Here is an 18,637-nt window from a genome sequence, read left to right on the forward strand (position 1 = left end):
AATCGACTCCACAGCACATAACAATAACAACAAACCTACTCAAATAATGAATCATTTCCAAGGAGAGGTATATTGCAGAGTGGCCGGGAGCAGGAATTTGGGAAACAGACTAGCTCTGATGCCTATTAACCGTATGATCTGGAATAAGTTACCTGACTTTTCCTGCTTCCTAGAGCTTCAAGAGGACTGGCAGAAAAATGAAGCCCTGGTGGTGCAGTGGCTAAGAGCTACAGCTGCTAACCAAAAGGCTGGCAGTTTGAATCCACCAGCTGCTCCTTGGAAACCCTATGGGGCAGTTCTACTCTGTCCTACAGGGTTGCTATGAGTTGGAATCGACTCAAAGGTAACGGGTTTGTTTTTGGCAGAAAAAATGCAGGTAAAGCCATTAGCATGATGTCTAACACGTAGTAAAGTCTCAATAAGTAATGTAGTTGTTGTTGTGCACCACTGAGTCAAGTCCAACTCATAGTGTGACCCTACAGGACACAGTAGAACTGCCCCATAGGGTTTCAAGGCTATAATCTTTACCGGAGCACATCACAGACCTTTTCTCCTGCGGTGGGTTCAAAGTGCTGACCTTTTGGTTAGTAACCAAATGCTTAACCATTGTGCACCAGGGCTCTTTCCAATAACTAATAGATAATAATAAAATAATAGTAAGTATGAAATAGCATTGGTTTTCCACTGGGCGTGAAGCTTCACAATGTCTAGCCTTGGCCAGTTTAATGCCATGTGTTTTCCATCGTTCCTAAAACACTATTTCTGTCTTGTTGTTCATTGGTTTCCAAACAAATGAGGGAAAGTCTTCCCCAATTGCTTCTTGATTCTCTTCCTCCCACTGTAAAACAGTAAAACCGAGACTGAAGTGCCGCCCAAAGATGGCCTGACCCTACAGGTGTCCTAGGAAAAACCCTGATGCATAGCAGGGGTACCTTGGGAGGAGAAATCCTAATCTAAGTTATCACGTTTAATCAATGTGCGTACATATAATTTTCTGGAGGGTGTCGTTCCCACATGAGAAAATTGTAAAGAGATTTACCTCCAAAAATATGTCAGTCACTCAAGTATTCTGGATGGCAAGAAGGCTTCATGACTTTTCTTTGATTTTAGTCCAACTCTGCCCTCATTTAGTAGAAAAACCTCTTAAATACACTGACTTGGGATATGTAAATTAGATAAAAATCTCAGGAAAAAGATTCTGAACACCACATACTCTGGTGAAACAGATAATTCCCCTATAATGTTATTGGAGATTTTATTTAGGACATTGTTCTTTCAAGACAGTATACAAAGGAAAATAGTTCAAGAGTAAAATCATGGCTCTGAGGAAGAGACCTTATTATCTGTTTTCATTAGATTGGAAGCTTCTTGGAGAAAGTGGCTGTGTTTTTTTATGGGTTCTCCACAACGCCTGCCAAAGCTCAGCTGCCCAATGAATATTATTACCATCTCTAGAGGTTTTTTAGGTTAGGCAAAAGTTGGTAAGGAACATATGCTTGCCAGCTGACAAAGTCAGGTAAGTTTTTCCCAACCCAGAAATGCCATCAGGTACCCAACTACTGCCACTGTTTTCAGACAATCAATTACTGGGGGACTTGTCTTTAAAAAAAATGTTTTTCAATTCCTACCACTTGGTTTTAAGAACACATCAGTAACTTAAGGTTTAAAACTCTTTATGGTATTCTCAAACACCGTGGTCCTAAACAGGTTATGAGAAACAGACTGGTTGTAGTTTGTTTTTTTTGTAATCCTCCCCAACAGTGTTAGCATTAAGCTCCTCTTCTATGCCACTGAACAGAGCTGCCAAATTCTGAAAGCAACATTTCCAATACAGATTAAATGAATATCATTTTACATTTCCCTTACTCTGTTAATATCAAATAAGAAGGTTAACCAAAACAGCACAAACACAGCACAAAATGTCATATCATAGGAGTCACAGCTTTGGGGAAAAAAAATCCATTCAGAATAATTTTTAGGATTTTTGCATTTCCTACTTTAAGCCCAAAGCCAATTTGTGGGATGAATTTAAGTCATATGTCTGCCAGAGAGACTTTCATAAATATTTCAACCTCTGCTTTCAACTTTTTCTTAGTTTCACCAATTTGGGTTTCCGTGTTTTAAGCATAATCTGAATGATTCAAGAAATACGTATTCTTTATAGATATATCACAAAGTAGAAAAACTAAAGATGACACCACAACCTCACATTCATATAGTGCTTTCAACATGTCAGTGTTTTAATGCCTACCACAGCATTTGATTCTAACAACAATTGTCCAAGGTGGCCAGAACACGAAGAGCTGACATCCATCCTTTCATCCACAGGCACACAGAAGCTCCGCGAGTTAAGTGCCTAACCCAAGATCACCAGTTATACTAGAAGCTGAACAAGCAGCACGGTTTGTTTCCTAACCCCTTTCATTATATCCACGTATCTAAGAAAACAAAAGCCTGGAAAGTATAAAACCCACCCTCTGGGATAACAAAAGAAATTGGTAAAGGTGCGCACACAATAGAATATTTCTGTTGAAAATAGCTAAGAAAAATATCTTATCCAGAATATCTTCGAAGAGAGTCAATATCTTGTATAATTGAACGGCTAGAAAGATACTGGGGGTGAAAAAACACCAAGGGAATTCCCTATTTACTTCCATTTTTGAAGGAGGGAAAACCACCTTTGCTTTGTCACACACGCCCCCACGTACGAAAAGATGCGATATTCCTTCTCCGGTGCAAATGCACTGTAAAAATAACACAGAATGTATTTCCCCAAGCTCAGGGCAGTGTGTATTAGATGTGTTTAGACTACAAGCCAGCATTTGAAAGTACATTATCACTTTGGAACAAATGATTCCTAAAAAAGTAAGTGAATGTGTCTTCAGAGAGGAGAGTGAGGCTCCAAGGTGCTCTCCGTGAAGCCTGCACCGCCCTCAACTGCTTAGGCTGCGGCCTGAGGCTGCTCACGGGCTGCACAGCTTGCTTGGTTCTTACGCTGACTGAAGCCTCATCAGAGGCTTCAGGGCCTCAAGAAAGATGGAACCAAAGGGCAAGGAGGCCCTCCCTGTGCCAGGATCAGGACTAACCAAGACATCATGCAATTTCAGGGCTAATCATTTCTTTGAGCCCCAGTGGTGCAGTGGTTAAGAGCTATGGCTATTAACCAAAAGGTCAACAGTTCAAATTCACCAGGTGCTCCTTGGAAACCCTATGGGGCAGTTCTACTCTGTCCTACAGGGTCGCTATGAGATTTCGGAGAGATTTAGGGGAGGAGTAGGGAAGAAGGGAGAAGAGATAAAAGGAAGATAAACCAAAACCCAAACCCATTGCAGTTGAGTTGATTCTGACTCATAGCAACCCTATATGTTACAGAGTAGAACTGCTCCATAGGGTTTTCTTGTTGTAATCTTTATGGAAGCAGATCGTCAGGCTTTTCTTCACAGCGCTGCTGGGTGGGTTCAAACCATCAATTTTTAGGTTAGTAGTCGATGGCAAACCACTCGTGCCACCGAGGGACCTAAAAGGAAGATATCTGCCAGAAAGTTTCTTTTAAGACATATATCATATATATATATATATATCATATATCATATGACTTTGCTGGCTGCCCGTCTTACTCTAAGAAAAAGCCAGTGACCCCACTGTGGTCACGTGATCTGACCTCCCCTTCCACTACACTCTCTCATCCCTGCTACCTTCAGGCATACTGGCCACCTTTAAAAAACAAAGGCCCGTTGTCATGAGTGGACTGTGACTCATAATGACCCTATAGATTACAAATACTGTGAAAAATATAAGGCAGAATGAGAAATAGAGTGTAATGATGGGGAGGTACTAGTTTATATAGGGTGGTTGTTGAAGGCTTCTCTGATAAAACATTTATTTGAGCAGAGGCCTGAATAAAATGAGTAAGCCCTGTATGTATGTAGAGCAGGGGTCAAGCAATGTTCTGCCTATGGGCCAAATTTAACCTGCCACCAGCCTTTGAAATAAAGTTTTATTGGAATACAGCCATGCTTGTTTGTTTCTGTATTATCTATGGCTGCTTTCCGAGTACAGTTGCAGAGCTGAGTACTTGCAGCAGAGACCATATGGCTCACAAAGTCTAAAACATTTACACACATATACACAGATACACACTCATACATTTGAAGGGAAGCTCCATGTAAGAAAGTAGAAACTTTGGTTTATCGGCCTGGATCTATGCCTGGCACTTAGTAGGTATTCAATCAATATAGTGTTTGTTCAATGAAAAATTCAAAAGTTAATATTTATTAGGGAGTTAACTGAGCACATGGGAGACTCAGAGATAGAACTAAGGAACCTATTATTACCCAGTTTGATGAAAATGCTGTCAAAACTTAATCAGGTTCCATGTCTTTAACAATAAAGAAATTGTACTAGAATTGCATTTTCCAAAGTGTGTTCTGAAAAACTCTAATTCTACAGAAGGTTGAAATGCATTACTTCTTTATGAGGGGATTCTATGGTCAAAAATACTTGAAAAAATTCTATTGTAGGACATAGCCCACGGTATGCTATTATGCAATGTGATTCTCCAAGAGGGGAATGGCAGAATGAAAATATGCTCAAATTCTCTTGACTGGGATACTTTTTCTTCTCCAGGAGCATCCTGAAGGGCTTAAGTCCTTTGAAACACGATTCTTTTCGGAAACATGCGATATCGTCTCAGGAAATCATTAAATGTCTCCTAACTCTGCTTCTGTGACCTCTATGTCCCCTATTCCAGGAGGAGAATATTTGGAAATGGTAAAGGTCAGGCTTTTCTGCACCTTACCCATTATGAATTATTTTCCAGCTGCTTTTTCACTGAATCCCCCAAAGACACTGTAAACAGGTGGAAAGACTGGAAAGAAAAATGGCTTCATGAGCATTTTTATAAAATTTGCTGTTAACTCTCTTAATGGTCCATGGAAGCCCTGGTGGCACAGTGATTAAAAGCTCAGCTGCTAACGAAAAGGTTGGCAGTTCAAATCCACCAGCCGCTCCTTGGGAACTCTATGGGGCAGTTCTACTCTGTCCTATTGGGTCGCTATGAGTCGGAACCGACTCGACAGCAGCTAACAGCGACAACAACGATGGTCCATGGTCTCCGAGGTTGGTTACTGATAGGAAAAGATGAAGACTCTGAGTTAAGATGGAGCATTTGGTTGTTTTTCTATTTGTTTTTTGCAATTGCAAATTCCTCTTTTTGGATGGAGTATCAATTTTGGGAGCTGTACTAAAACTGTGAGTGAAGAGTTTCCCTTCTTTGTTCAGACGTTTCTTCTTCTATGAAGCCTGCCCTCTACCAAATCATGACAGTTTCGCTATGGCATTAATCGTGAGTCTGAATGGGATCTTCAAATGTCATCGATTCCATACACTCTTCCAATGCCTAGTACTTTATTCTTAAAGGCCTGCTAGATAGAACTTTTACTCAGGCTCCTAAGCATCCAGCGATCTGCTCGAGGACTCCAGTCTATGTATACTCTGTGCTTCAAAGTAAGTCAAACCCTAGTTTACTATTTCACTTGAGAAGGGAGACTGAGGCTTCTTTATATCCCCATGTTTAGCATAGTACCGTAGATATGGTATATGCTTGGGAAAAGTACTATTTAAAGGAAAATTGGGTTCCAATACAAGCGCCTCCAAGGATATTAAAGGAGTTTCTCTCCTTTAAATTATTCTACCCCCACGTGATTATTTGCCAGTTCTTCTGGAACGCAGCTGGCATGGTTGTAAAGGTATGGTTTGTGGAATCAGATTGGAGTTTAAATTTCCCCTGTCTCTTATTTGCAAGTGTCGTTGGGCAATAGTTTAATGGCTCAGGACTGAGTTTCTTACAAAATAATACTTAGTTCATACAATTTGAAGTGAGGATTAAATTATTAGTGCCTGCCACCTAATGGGTACTGAATAAATATTAGTTCTCACCTCTCCCCAGACCCACCTTTAATTAGTAATGTTTTCTTTCACGAGAGATGTCATTCAGAGCCTAGACTCCTATGTGTCTATTCCTCTGTGGTCTACTGTAACTATTGTAATTTTAAAATCATCATCTAACAGCAAAAAGGCTGGTTGAAAGTGAAATGACCATATCTGGAGGCAGTTTGAACAAACTTCTTTGGTAAAAGGGGACAACAGGGTTTTTATTATTTCACTCTGACCTAATGGAAAAAGGAAAACATTTTCTTAATTTAAATACTGAAAAGGTTTAAGTTGGCATAACCAGGGCCAGTGGGAAGAAGTTATTAGGAAGACTTTTGCTCTTATCTAATGCTGGGGTAGCACCAGTACAGTTTACAAACTGCTTTCCCATAAACCCTGCCAAATCATCCTGTGAGCACATGAATGGTGGCTTTGGGGGAGTTTCTCCCGTAGCCTCAGTTTCCTCCTCCGTAAAATGGAGAAGAATAACAGTTTCTCAGGGGAGGGCCTGACATGGAGTAATCCTTCAGTGAATAACAACCAACATCATCATCACCATCATCATTTTATAGATAAGGAAACTAAAACACAGCACAGTTAAGGGGGTGGTCCAACATCACAGGGGGGTGTCCAGCCATCAGGTACTAGCTGTGTGACTGTAGGCAATGTCCGTAAAACGGGGATGATGACCTTTTGCCCAGCTACCCACCTTTTAAGGCTGTCGTGAGAATTAAATGAAACCATGAATGTCAAAGTTATCTGAAAACGATTTCATGGATGAGGAAACTGGGGCACAGAGAGGTTAAGTAATTTGCCAAGGGCAAACAGCTCATAAATGTCACAGCCAAGGTTAAGACGTGGGCGGTATGTCTGCAGAATCCACATTCTTAGTCACCACATTATATTGCATCTTCAGTAACAGAAATGATCATGATGGAATAAATGCTATTACCTTCCCCCAACCATCAGTAATACTCTAAAAAGACTTCTATATGGCATCTTGCGTATTTCCTTATTGTAGCTATTATTATATCATTTTCTGTCCATATCCATTTTAAATTATTCATTTTCTTATCCATTTCCCCCACCAGCCTATGAGATCTTCAAGGGCACTATGTCTGATTTTTTACAGCCTTCCTGGCACCTAGTCCAATATACGATACATACATATTCAGCCAGATACAGCTGAGTCGTTCAGCATGCAGGCACCAGAGGGAGACTGCCTGGGATCAAATCTTGGTTCTGCCACATACTAGCTGTGAGCCTTTGGCCAGGGTTCCAAACAAACTCTCTATGTCTTGAACTCCTAATGTGTAAAATTGTACCTATTTCACAGTGTTACTATGATATTTAAATTAGTTAATTCATGTCAAGTGCTTAAAACAGTAACTGGCACATAATAAGTATTCAACAGATATTATTAGCATTATTTTTAAACAAAAATTAACACTTTTAAATAAAATTATGAAAGAAAAGAGTGTCAGAAAGCACTGAAAACAGTTTACGTTCAAGCTGTGAACATTATAAAATATTTTTACATCAGTCCTTTCTTTTTTAGAGCATCAGTGAAAATTCAACTTATTAGAGAGAAAGGCTATGGGCTATGGGAGCAAAGGGGAGACGAGGAAAAGGCTTGCCTTCCCTTCCCCCTCAGGGAGAAATTTTAAACAGAGAGATGGAGAAGCAGCATTATTTACCAGAGACCATACTAGGAAAATGGAATTGCTTTTCTGAACGAAAGTAGAAGATTAATACCTGGAAGGTTGAAAATGTAATTATGGTATTGATCTCAGGAAAGCCTCTGATAGATCTTTTTTTTTTTTTTTTTCCATTTTTGCTCTCCAGTATCACTGAAATGGGCTTACATGTCAGGGTCTCCAAACTGCAAAGGATCTGAACATCACAGGTGAAGGCAGGCACACAGGTGCTCTCAGCAGGTCCTTGGCAGCTCTCTTCATGGTGACAGCCGATGTGCGGGAACTGGTGCCCTCTTATCCTGGTATTTTCTCAGTGGCTTTGGGGACTAATTGAATAAGCTGTTAATGAAGTTCAGGGCAACACTAACTTGTAAATCAACCTGCTGCGAAGGCACTGCATCCTAGCTCCATTCAGCCTATGGGTTGGCTGCAGGGGAAACCCCAAACCTCTGGATTTAATATGAATTCAAGCCGATTTTTATATCTTTCCTCTTCAGTCCCACTGAGATGACTTTCTTTTTTTTTTTATTGCAACTATACCAGCTTCCTTCCGTTCCAATCAGTTGAGAATCCGGCAACATCAGTCACCTTTCAGACTTGGTTGGACAAACACACAACCCAACCGTGTTTCGCTGGGAGGCTCTGGTTGCCCCACACCCAATGAAAGCCTTGAGACTGGGGCCTGAGGACTCTGGATTTTAAGAGTCAGCCTTAGCAACCACTCATTGTGAATATTTTAGGTGCCTTCGGGGTTCAGGGGGGAAATTGGGGATATATCAGAGGCCTTCTGGGGATCTCTGATTCTGTGATCATATTTTTACTAAATCATCCAGTCAAAACTATCATCATCTCACATTCTTCTTCATAGAGAAACTATCGCCAGCTGGAGATTGTTTCAAATGGTTGGATCTTATTATTCTAGAATGGGGATGAGAAATGAGGCTGCAGAGCAAAAGAAGGGATGAAGACATGAATGCCTGGTTAGGGATCTTGGAATTTATTCTGTAAGTAATGGGATGCCATAACAAGGCTTTAAGCAGGGCAGGGGTAAGTCAGATGTTGCATTTCAGAACTTAATTCTGGCTACAGCATATAGAGGAGATCAGAGGGAAATTAAAGAGGGTGCGTAGTGAAGAATTAACCTTACCCAAAGGGAAGTCTGGTCTTTCCCTTGGCTACTGGGAGATGATCTCTAGGCCCTTGGAATGTCTTGGCTGATACGAGTGTCTTTGTTGGCCACTGAATAGTCTAACAATGTGACTTATGATGGGGGCTTTGGGCCACATGGCATGCGTTTTGCCCCTGGAAGAGCTGGAGACAAAGGTCAGCACTGAGGGCAGTTTTGATGGACCCCTCTCCCCCTGCAAAAAACAAAACAAAGCTCTGAGCACCAAGGCTCAGGTGAGCTTCCCTGGCTGGCAGTACTCTGTGTGTATTGTCACACGGCGATACTGTGAGAGTAAGCCTGTCCGGACTCCACAGGGAGAGGACAGCGGCAACTCCGTATCTGGAATTTCTCTTAGCCTCTGCCCCGTGTGCTTCTGCCCTTGGCTGATTTTGATCTGTATCCTTTCCCTGTACTAAACTGTAACCACGAGTATAGCAGCTTTCAGTGAGTTCTTTGAGTATTTCTAGTGAATTATCAAATCTGGGAGTGGTTTGGGGAAACCCCTGAACCTGCAATTGATATCAGAAGTGAGGGTGGTCTTGTGTGGACACTGTCCCCTCTAACTATATAGTTGGCTAACTCTCACAAGGGGGGTCTCTAAAGTTTCGAAATTAAATATCCCCGTTGAAACATGACAAGACCCATTCTATTGCCAAACATAATTTGAGCAAATGAGAAGAATTTCCAGCCTGAAAAAAGACAGAAATAAAAGGACCCTAAAAACTTGGATAAAAATTTTACCAGTTAAAATCCATCAAAATTTACCATGTCACTGGCTAAAAATTCAGTAACATTCCAGGTACGGTTCACAGTTCCAGGTACACGAAATAAGACAATAGTGCACTGGGGTTAAGAATACAGGCTTTAGGATCAGATAGGCCTGGGTTTGAGTCTCAAATGTGCCACTTTCTGTTCCTGTTCCTTTGATGTGTTGCTTAATCTCTTGAATTCTCAGTTTCCACATTTGTAATGGCGATAATGACAGCAGCATCTAATTTGCAAGATCATTGGATTCATGCATGTAAGGTGTTGGGACTTAACTTATAGGGTCTGTGGTGGGGATTACACCTCCCCACCTCTGTTGTTTCTTTAGGTGTGGATGGAGCTCATTGGAGTATTGCTCTTGGCCTCTCTCAGCCCCTCCCTGGAAAGGAGGAGTGGCTGAATCTGATTGGATAGTTTGTAGCTGTTTCTCTACCCCCTTCTCTCTCTCCCCTCTCTCAGGAGCCAGCCTAGGCTCCAAAATTGTATGTCGTACTCTGGTCTTGCCTTCTATTGAAAGAGGCCTTCCCATCCAGGGACAGTCAGCACTTCTCCAGTGTGATTTATGACTAAACAGATAAGTCTGACTAATTCTAGAGTGCACAAATGTAAAGCCCATTTTCCCACAGATTTAGACCATGTTTTCTAACATCAACCTTATTTAGAATAAAAGTGACACAGGTATACTACATAAAATATGTCCCTGGCCAATGTTTTCTCAGGAGAATGCCTCTTGCTTTTTAATATCTCATTCCACATAAGTACTTTTCAGTGGAATGATAGTTGTATTAAAAAATTATATTTACGCCTTAATTTTTTAATACAACTATCAGGCAACCTTTTCAAGAAAACAACGTGCGGGAAACATCTCAAGTTTCATTCCAAATGCAATTGGTATATGCAATGGATCATGTTTAATGGATTAGAATCACACATAGATATTTTGAAGTTGCTCTGAGGGTCAACAAAGGGGATTTGTGGCTAGGATGTTGCTGGCGCTAGGAAAGACATCGCTGCACATAAAGCAACTTCTTGTTAGCAAAGATATTAATTGGTGTCAATTAAGTGATGTTTTAGGCATTTTACCTTCTGGTATGACAGTTTGTTCTTTACATACGGGCATGTTAATGTGTTTTAGTTGGTTGGGAGTTTGGGGTTCATTTACAATGCCTAGTAATTTTTCCCATTTAAAATAATGGGAAAAGAGCATTTCCATGTAGAGCATCTGATTTCATTAACAGAAAACCAATGTTAAGCAAGAGCTGTCTGCATTTTGGGCCTACCATCTGCCTTACCTGTTTGTTTGAGTTTTCAATTGGTTCACAGTGGAATAGGGAAAGCAGATGGCTATTTGTTGGCTCCTACTAATAAACAGAATACAGCAAAAGTGACAGAATGTCGCTTCTGACATAAGGCTACAAAAGATTGTGACTTCTCCCTTGCTCTCTCTCTGGCTCTTAATACTTGCTCACTCTGATGAAACAAGCTGCCATGTTGTGAGCTGCCCTATAGAGAGGCCCAGGGGGCAAGGAACTGAGGAAGGTCTCTGGCCAATAAACAGCAAGGAACAAAGGCCCTCTGTCCAATAGCCTGTGAGGAATTAAATCCTGCCAACGACCACATAAGTGGACTTGGAAATAAATCTTCCACCAATTGAACCTTGAGTTGATTGCAGTCCTGGCCAAAACTTTGATTTCAGCCTTGTGAGAAATGCTGACCCAGAGGATCCAGCTAAGCCACGCACAGATTCTTGAGCCACAGAAATTGTGCAATACTAAATGATTGTTGTATTAAGCCCTTGGTTCTAAGGTAATTTCTTATTGAGCAATACATAACTATTATACTCAGTAAATGTATACTGAATGAAAGAATAAACATAAGACTTAATTTTTCCCCAAAGAGCCCAATTGATTTAGATCCTTCAGTACTTACTTCCAGGAAATAGACCAAGACTTTCTGAATATGCTCTGGTGTTTATGGAGAACTAAGTAGGGCACTTGCCCAAAACTTGGTTCATTCATTCGTTCTATTGCTGTTGAGTCAACTCTGACTCATAGGGACCCTACAGGACAGAGTAGAGCTGCTCCATAGTGTTTCAAAGGCTATACATCTTTATGGAAGCAGACTGCCACCTCTTTCTCCCATGGAGCCACTGGTGGGTTCGAACTGCCAACCTTTTTAGTTAGCAGCTGAGTGCTTTAACCACTGTGCCACCAAGGATACTTAAAACTTGGTTGGATCCCATCAATTCAAATCAAAGGTAGAGAATTATAGTCTGGGAAGTAACTTTGTGGTCATTAGCCCAATGTCCTCATTTTACAGAAAAGTAAACTTAGGCTCAGATAAAGTAAATGACTTCTAGGGCCACAGGATCAAAGACAGCATCATGCTACAATCCAGGTCTCCTGACTCCCAATACTAGGGCTCCTCACTGGCATCCCATGGCAGTGTTTAGAGAACAGGAAGATCAGAAAGGGCTAAAGAATCCCTGAATGTAGAAAATAAGTAGGTAGTATTAGGGAATTCAATCCACATGAGGGCCCACATAAAAGAAAGAACAGTGATGGGACTGTACCTTGTGTGAAGGGTACTGGAAATCAAAAATCTCCATGTTTGGGTTAACCATCTTGAAGCGCCTATAGAAGGAGAGTGTGGGGAGGCCTCCACTTACTAGAGGAGAGGTAGACCAGAGGAAGATAGACAAATCTTGCCAGACAGGCAAACCAACGAAAAAAACATTTGAATGGGACTTGATGGTAGGTGGCAGAGTCAATCTGGAAATAAGATAAACATGTAAACAGAAAGAGACAGTAGGCATCAGAATTTGGAAAGCCTACTAGTTTCACAGCCTTGAAGCAAGAAGGAAAGAAGAAAAGCCAACATCTGTAGAAAAAGGGTTCAAATCTATGTTCAGAATGTGCCAAAACCCTTACCTGGATCTTGTGGCATTGGGTCCTCTGTATATGACCATATGGGTTGCCAGATATGGCTAGGTAATATTCGATCTACACATCTGTGCACTGCAGCCCTGCTGATAGGCTAATAAGCTTTAGGAAGAGACATGTCAAGTTAGCCCAAATTTAAAGAAGTTATTGATTTCCTTAGATTCCTCAGACTCATACTGAAGAGGCCCAACTGTAAAAGCCTGTTGTAATGTGGTTTGGTAGATTCCGTGAATAATTCCCTGACTCCTGACACAAACACTGAGGAGTCAGAGAGGAGCCAACGGACAATGGGCTGGAGTCACCAGTCTGGGTTCTGGTCCAGTGTGACTACACCTCCTTGCACTTAATTTTTCTCAACTGCTCAGTGGAGATAATAAGAGCTGCCTGTCCTAGCTTGAAAAGCTTCTGTGAGGGGTGAAGTTTGAAAAGCATAAAAGGGCTATACAAATGCATAGCTATCTATAAGAGAGGTTCAACCAAGTTTTCAGTTGTAGCCATGAAAAAGCCTTTTTTCACTCATTAATGGCTTCCTTCACAAAGAACAAAGAGGTTCAAAGATTAAGTTACATAATACTGCATCACATTGTCACAGCATAATGAGTGCTGCAATAAATAATGGGGCTGAAGATAATTTACAAAGGTAATCGGATCAAGGCCCTGCAGAGCTGAGCATTTAATTCCTTTGATCCTGGCAGGTTAATGAGAGGCAGGGGAGTAAGTCTTCAAGGTTTCTGTCCTGGAATGAGTGCCTGAATCCCAATGACTAAGGTCGGCGGGAGTGGTGGCATGGGCATAGTGGCTTCTCTGGTGTGTTAGTTACAGTAACGCTAGCTGCTGTAACAGATAAACCCCCAAATCTCCAAGGCCTAACACAAAATAAGTTTATCATTCACTCAAAGGAAGTCCAAATGGTCATTTATGATTGGCAGGTAGTTCTCCTCTCTTCTAAGTAGTGATTCAGGATCAGGCTCCCTCGATCTTGTGGTTGCACCATCACCACAGGCCCAGACCACTGCTGGATGCTCTGCATCTGTCTGGTGTGCAGAAAGATACAGAGAGAAGAAGGAGCACCTGCTTTCAACTACTACTGCTTGGAGATGACGCACACCTTTTCCACTCATATTCCTGTGGTGAGAACTTGTCTCATGGTCCCACCTAGATACAAGAGGGATAGGAAATGTAGTTCCTGGGCTATTTTATTTCTTTTGTTGTTGACAGAAAAAAAAACCCAAACCCGTTGCCATTGAGTCTATTCCGACTCATAGCGACCCTACAGGACACAGTAGAACCGACCCATAGGGTTTCCAAGGAGCGGCTGGTAAATTTGAACTGCCAGCCTTGGTTAGCAGCCGTAACTCTTAACCACGGTGCCACAGCAAAACATACACCAATTCAACATGTTTCTACGTGTACCATTTAGTGACACTGATTACATTCTTCGAGTTGTGCAACTATTCTCACCCTCTTTTTCTGAGTTGTTCCTCCCCTATTAACATAAACTCACTGCCCCCTAAGGTTCCTATCTAATCTTTCAAGATGCTGCTGTCAGTTTGATCCAATATAGATAATTCTTAAAAGAGCTTACTGCTCGAGGCAGACATTTTTTACCAGTTAAGCTAAACTATTGTTTGGTTAGGAGCCCTGGTGGTGCAGTGGTTAAGCACTTGGCTACTAACTGAAAGTTGGCAGTTCAAACCCACCAGCTGCTCCACAGAAGAAAAATGTGGCAGTCTGCTTCCATAAAGATTACAGCCTTGGAAACCCTATGAGGCAGTTCTATTTTGTCTCATAGGGTTGCTATGAGTCAGAATTGACTTGACGGCAACAGGTTTTGGGTTTTATTGCTTGGCTTTAAGAAGACGAATATTTTTGGTTTAAGGTTTAAAGATCATCTCAGGGCAATAGTTTCAGGGGTTTATCCAACCTTCATGGCTCCAGGAAGTCTGGAGTCCACGAGAATTTGAAATTCTGTTCTGCATTTTCCTCCTTTTGATCAGGATTCTTCTATGGAATCTTTCATCAAAATGTTCAGTAATGGTAGCCAGGCACCATCCACGTCTGGTCTCATGGCAAAGGAGGCAGTTGTTCATGGAAGCAATTAGCCACACATTCCATTTCCTCCTTCTATTCCTGATGCTACTTCTTCCTCTGTTGCTCCTGGCAAATAGAGACCAATTGCTGTGCTCTGGATGGCTGCTTTGTAGTTCCTGGTTTGCCCAACACAAAGCGACACTGGGGAAGGGGAGCCCAAACCTTTGGGGGACATGTAACCCTCTCTGCCTCACCTGGGAACAGAGGGAACGCAGATCTCTACTGCTCTGCATCCTTCCCTTTAGCCAGCACTTCTAGGCAACACACACACATAAAAGGTTTTCATAGCTCAAAACATCGTGGATAAAACAGACAGCATTGCTGGGAAAGCCACTGACATTTATCCTTAAATCAAATGAAGAGTCCTTCATGGTTCTAAATGAGAGATCAGAAGCTTATGGGAGGGCATTATAAACAAAACAGACTTTGAAGTCAAGCCAATTCAAGTTCTAATCCCCGCTCCAGGCCAAAAAAATGAGAGTCCTTGGACAATTGATTTAACCCTTCTGAGCCTCAATGTCTTCATTGGCAGCATGAGCTCAATAATAAGATCCTGAAAGGGTTTTGTGAAGACTTATTGAGATGACATGGCAAGTGCTGGGCTCATAAAAGGCACTCAGTAAATAGTGCCTTCACAGCATCTACTAAAGTTGAGTACATACATCCCCTACCGGCCAGCAAGTTCACTCCCAGGTATACACCCAATGCGTACGTATGTTCACCAGAATGTTCATAGCATTATAAATAATAGCTAAAATCCATAAACTATACCCATGCCCACTAAGAGCAGAATGAACATAATGTGGCTACTATCTATATCTATTGGCTATATCTAAATGTTATATCTAAATCTTTTATCTATAATAATAATAATAGATCATTGGCTATTAAAAAACAGTTGCCATAGAGCCAGTTCAGACTCATGGCGACACCATGTGTGTCAGAGTAGAACTGCGCTCCACAGGGTTCTCAATGGCTGTGATCTTTCAGAAGCAGATGGTCAGAACTTTCTTCCGAGGCCCCTCTGGGTAGATTCAAGCCGCCAACCTTTCGGTTAGTAGCTGAGCACTTAACCATTTGCACCACCTAGGGACTGCTATTGATGAAACAGCAATGAAAATGAACAAACTACAACTACTTGCACCAAGATGGATGAATCTCACAAACACAAAATTGAGCAAAAGACGCTAAAGCATGTCTCCTGTGTGATTCCATTTATATACATTTCCAAGCACAAAATAAATCTATGCTGCTAAAAGTCAGAATGATGGTTACCCTTGGAAGGGGTTATTGAATGGGAACAGACATGTGGATGGCTAGTGGGATGTGGGTAGTGTTCTCTTTTTGTATGGGGGTGCTAGTTATGAGGTCTGTTCAGTTTCTGAAAATTCATTAAGGTGTACATTTACATCAAAAAAAGTTTTTTAAAAATACTGTCCTCCCCTGTAAGGCCCCCCAAAGTGCTTAAATACTGCTCATAAATGTCCCCAGTCTTTGGAAGGGAAAAAAGAACAAAATGGAAGAAATATGAAAATAAGCCGTAAAGAGGCAGGAGACAATGAGGACGCAGAATAAGGCTTCAGGGAACCAAGAGCCGATGATATCTACCACTTCTCTAAATCATGTCATTTTCTGACACACACCCCAAATCCCTGCCAATCACAAAAGGGTCCAAGACACTTTCTCACAGTGACCCTGGCATTCTTATTTGGGTTAAGTTTTAGTGCTGCTAAAAATACAAGCCTTCCCTATGGGCAATCCACTACATGTCTTCCAGATTATAATGTGTATCTCTCCTCCATATGCCACCCTGTCACTTCTGTCACTGTCATTCCTCTTTCCTGCGTACTTTTGGTATGCTGGGGGAGCTAAGGGTGTGAGGGGGAGGACAGGGCTCTTCCTTACTAGCCCCAATTCCTGCAATCTACATTGCTTACCCCAATCACCAGGGAGAGCTTCCAACATCCTAAAACTCCAGAACTCATTCTCTGCTAATATTGCCTATGGAGAGCCTAGCTTCCAAAGAAGCAACCAGACAATAACTCTGGACTGTTATCATCACTAGGCTTCTACATATAGAATGAAATGCCTATCTACCATCAAAAAATATGTGCCACGTGTTGTTGTTAGGTGCAGTTAAGTCAGTTCCAACTCATAGTGACTCTGTGTATAACAGAATGAAACACTGCCCAGTCCTGCACCATCCTCACAATCATTGCAATGTTTGAGCCCATTGTTGCAGCCACTGTGTCAATCCATCTAGTTGAGGGTCTTCTCTTTTTTCGTTGACCCTCTACCTTACCAAGCATGATGTCTTTCTCCAGGGACTGGTCCCTTCTAATAACATGTCCAAAGCACGTGAGATGAAATCTCACCATTCTTGATTTCAAGGAGCACTCTTGTTGTACTTCTTCCAATATAGACCTGTACATTCTTCTGGCAGTTGCTGGTATATTCAATATTCATTGCCAAAACCATAATTCAAAGTCATCAATTATTCTTCAGTTTTCCTTATTCATCTTCTAGCTTTTGCAAGCATATGAGGGGATTGAAAACACCATGGCTTGGGTTAGGTGCTCCTTAGTCCTCAAAGTGACATCTTTGCTTTTCAACATTTTTGGAGAGGTCTTTTGCAGCAGATTTGCCTAGTGCAATATGTCGTTTGATTTCTTGTCTGCTGCTCCCATGGGCGTTGATTGTGGATCCAAGTAAAATGAAATTCTTGACAAATTCAATCTTTTGTCCTTTTATCATGATGTTGCCTATTGGTCCATTTGTGAGGGTTTTTTGTTTTCTTTATGTTGAGGTGTAGTTCGTACTGAAGGCTGTAGTCTTTGATCTTCATCAGTAGGTGCTTCAAGTCCTCTTGCCTTACAGCAAGCAAGATTGTGTCATCTGCATATCGCCGATTGTTACTGAGTTTTTCTCCAATCCTGATACGGCCTTCTTCATATAGTCCAGCTTCTCGGTTTATTTGCTCAGCATACAGATTGAATACATATGGTGAAAGGATACAGCCCTGATACACACCTTTCCTGATTTTAAACCATGCAGCATCCCTTGCTGTGCTCGAACGACTGTCTCTTAATCTATGTACAGGTTCCCCGTTAGCACAATTAAGTACTCTGGAATTCCCATTTTTCTCAATGTTATTCAGAGTTTGTTATGATCCACACAGTCAAATGCCTTTGCATAATCAATAAAACACAGGTAAACATCTTTCTGGTATTCTCTGCTTTCAGCCAAGATCCAACTGATGTCAGCAATGATATCCCTCGTTCCACCTCCTCTTCTGAATCCAGCTTGAATTTCTGTCAGTTCCCTGTCGATGAGTTGCTGCAACCACTTTTGAATTATCTTCAACAAAATTTTACTTGTGTGTGATATTAATGATATTGTTCGATAACTTCTGCATTGTTGGAGAACCTTTCTTTGGAATGGGCACAAATATGCACATCTTCCAGTCGGTTGCCCAGGTAGCTGTCTTCCAAATTTCTTGGCATACACGAGTGACCAACTCCAGCACTGCAATTGTTTGCTGAAACATCTCAATTGATATTCTGTCAATTCCTGCAGCCTTGTTTTTCGCTAATGCCTTCAGTGCAACTTGGGCTTCTTCCTTCAATACCATTGGTTTTTGGTCATATGCTACCTCCTGAAATGGCTGACCATCAACCAATTCTTTTTGGTACAGTGTCTCTGTGTATTCCTTCCATCTTCTTTTGATGCTTACTGGGTAGTTCAATCTTTTGTCCACAGAATCCTTCAAAATTGCAACTCAAGACTTGAATTTTTTCTTCAGTTCTTTCAGTTTAAGAAATGCCAAGAGTGCTCTTCCCTTTGGTTTTCTAAGTCCAGGCCTTTGCACATTTCATTATAATACTTTACTCTGTCTTCTCAAGCTGCCCTTTGAAATCTCCTGTTCAGCGTTTTTACGTGATCATTTCTTCCATTCACTTTAGCTACTCTACATTCAAGAACAAGTTTCAGAATCTCTTCTGACATCCATTTTGGTCTTTTCTTTCTTTCCTATCTTTTTAATG

The sequence above is a fragment of the Loxodonta africana genome, chromosome X (genome assembly GCF_030014295.1).
Source record: "Loxodonta africana isolate mLoxAfr1 chromosome X, mLoxAfr1.hap2, whole genome shotgun sequence".
Taxonomy (NCBI): Eukaryota; Metazoa; Chordata; class Mammalia; order Proboscidea; family Elephantidae; genus Loxodonta; species Loxodonta africana.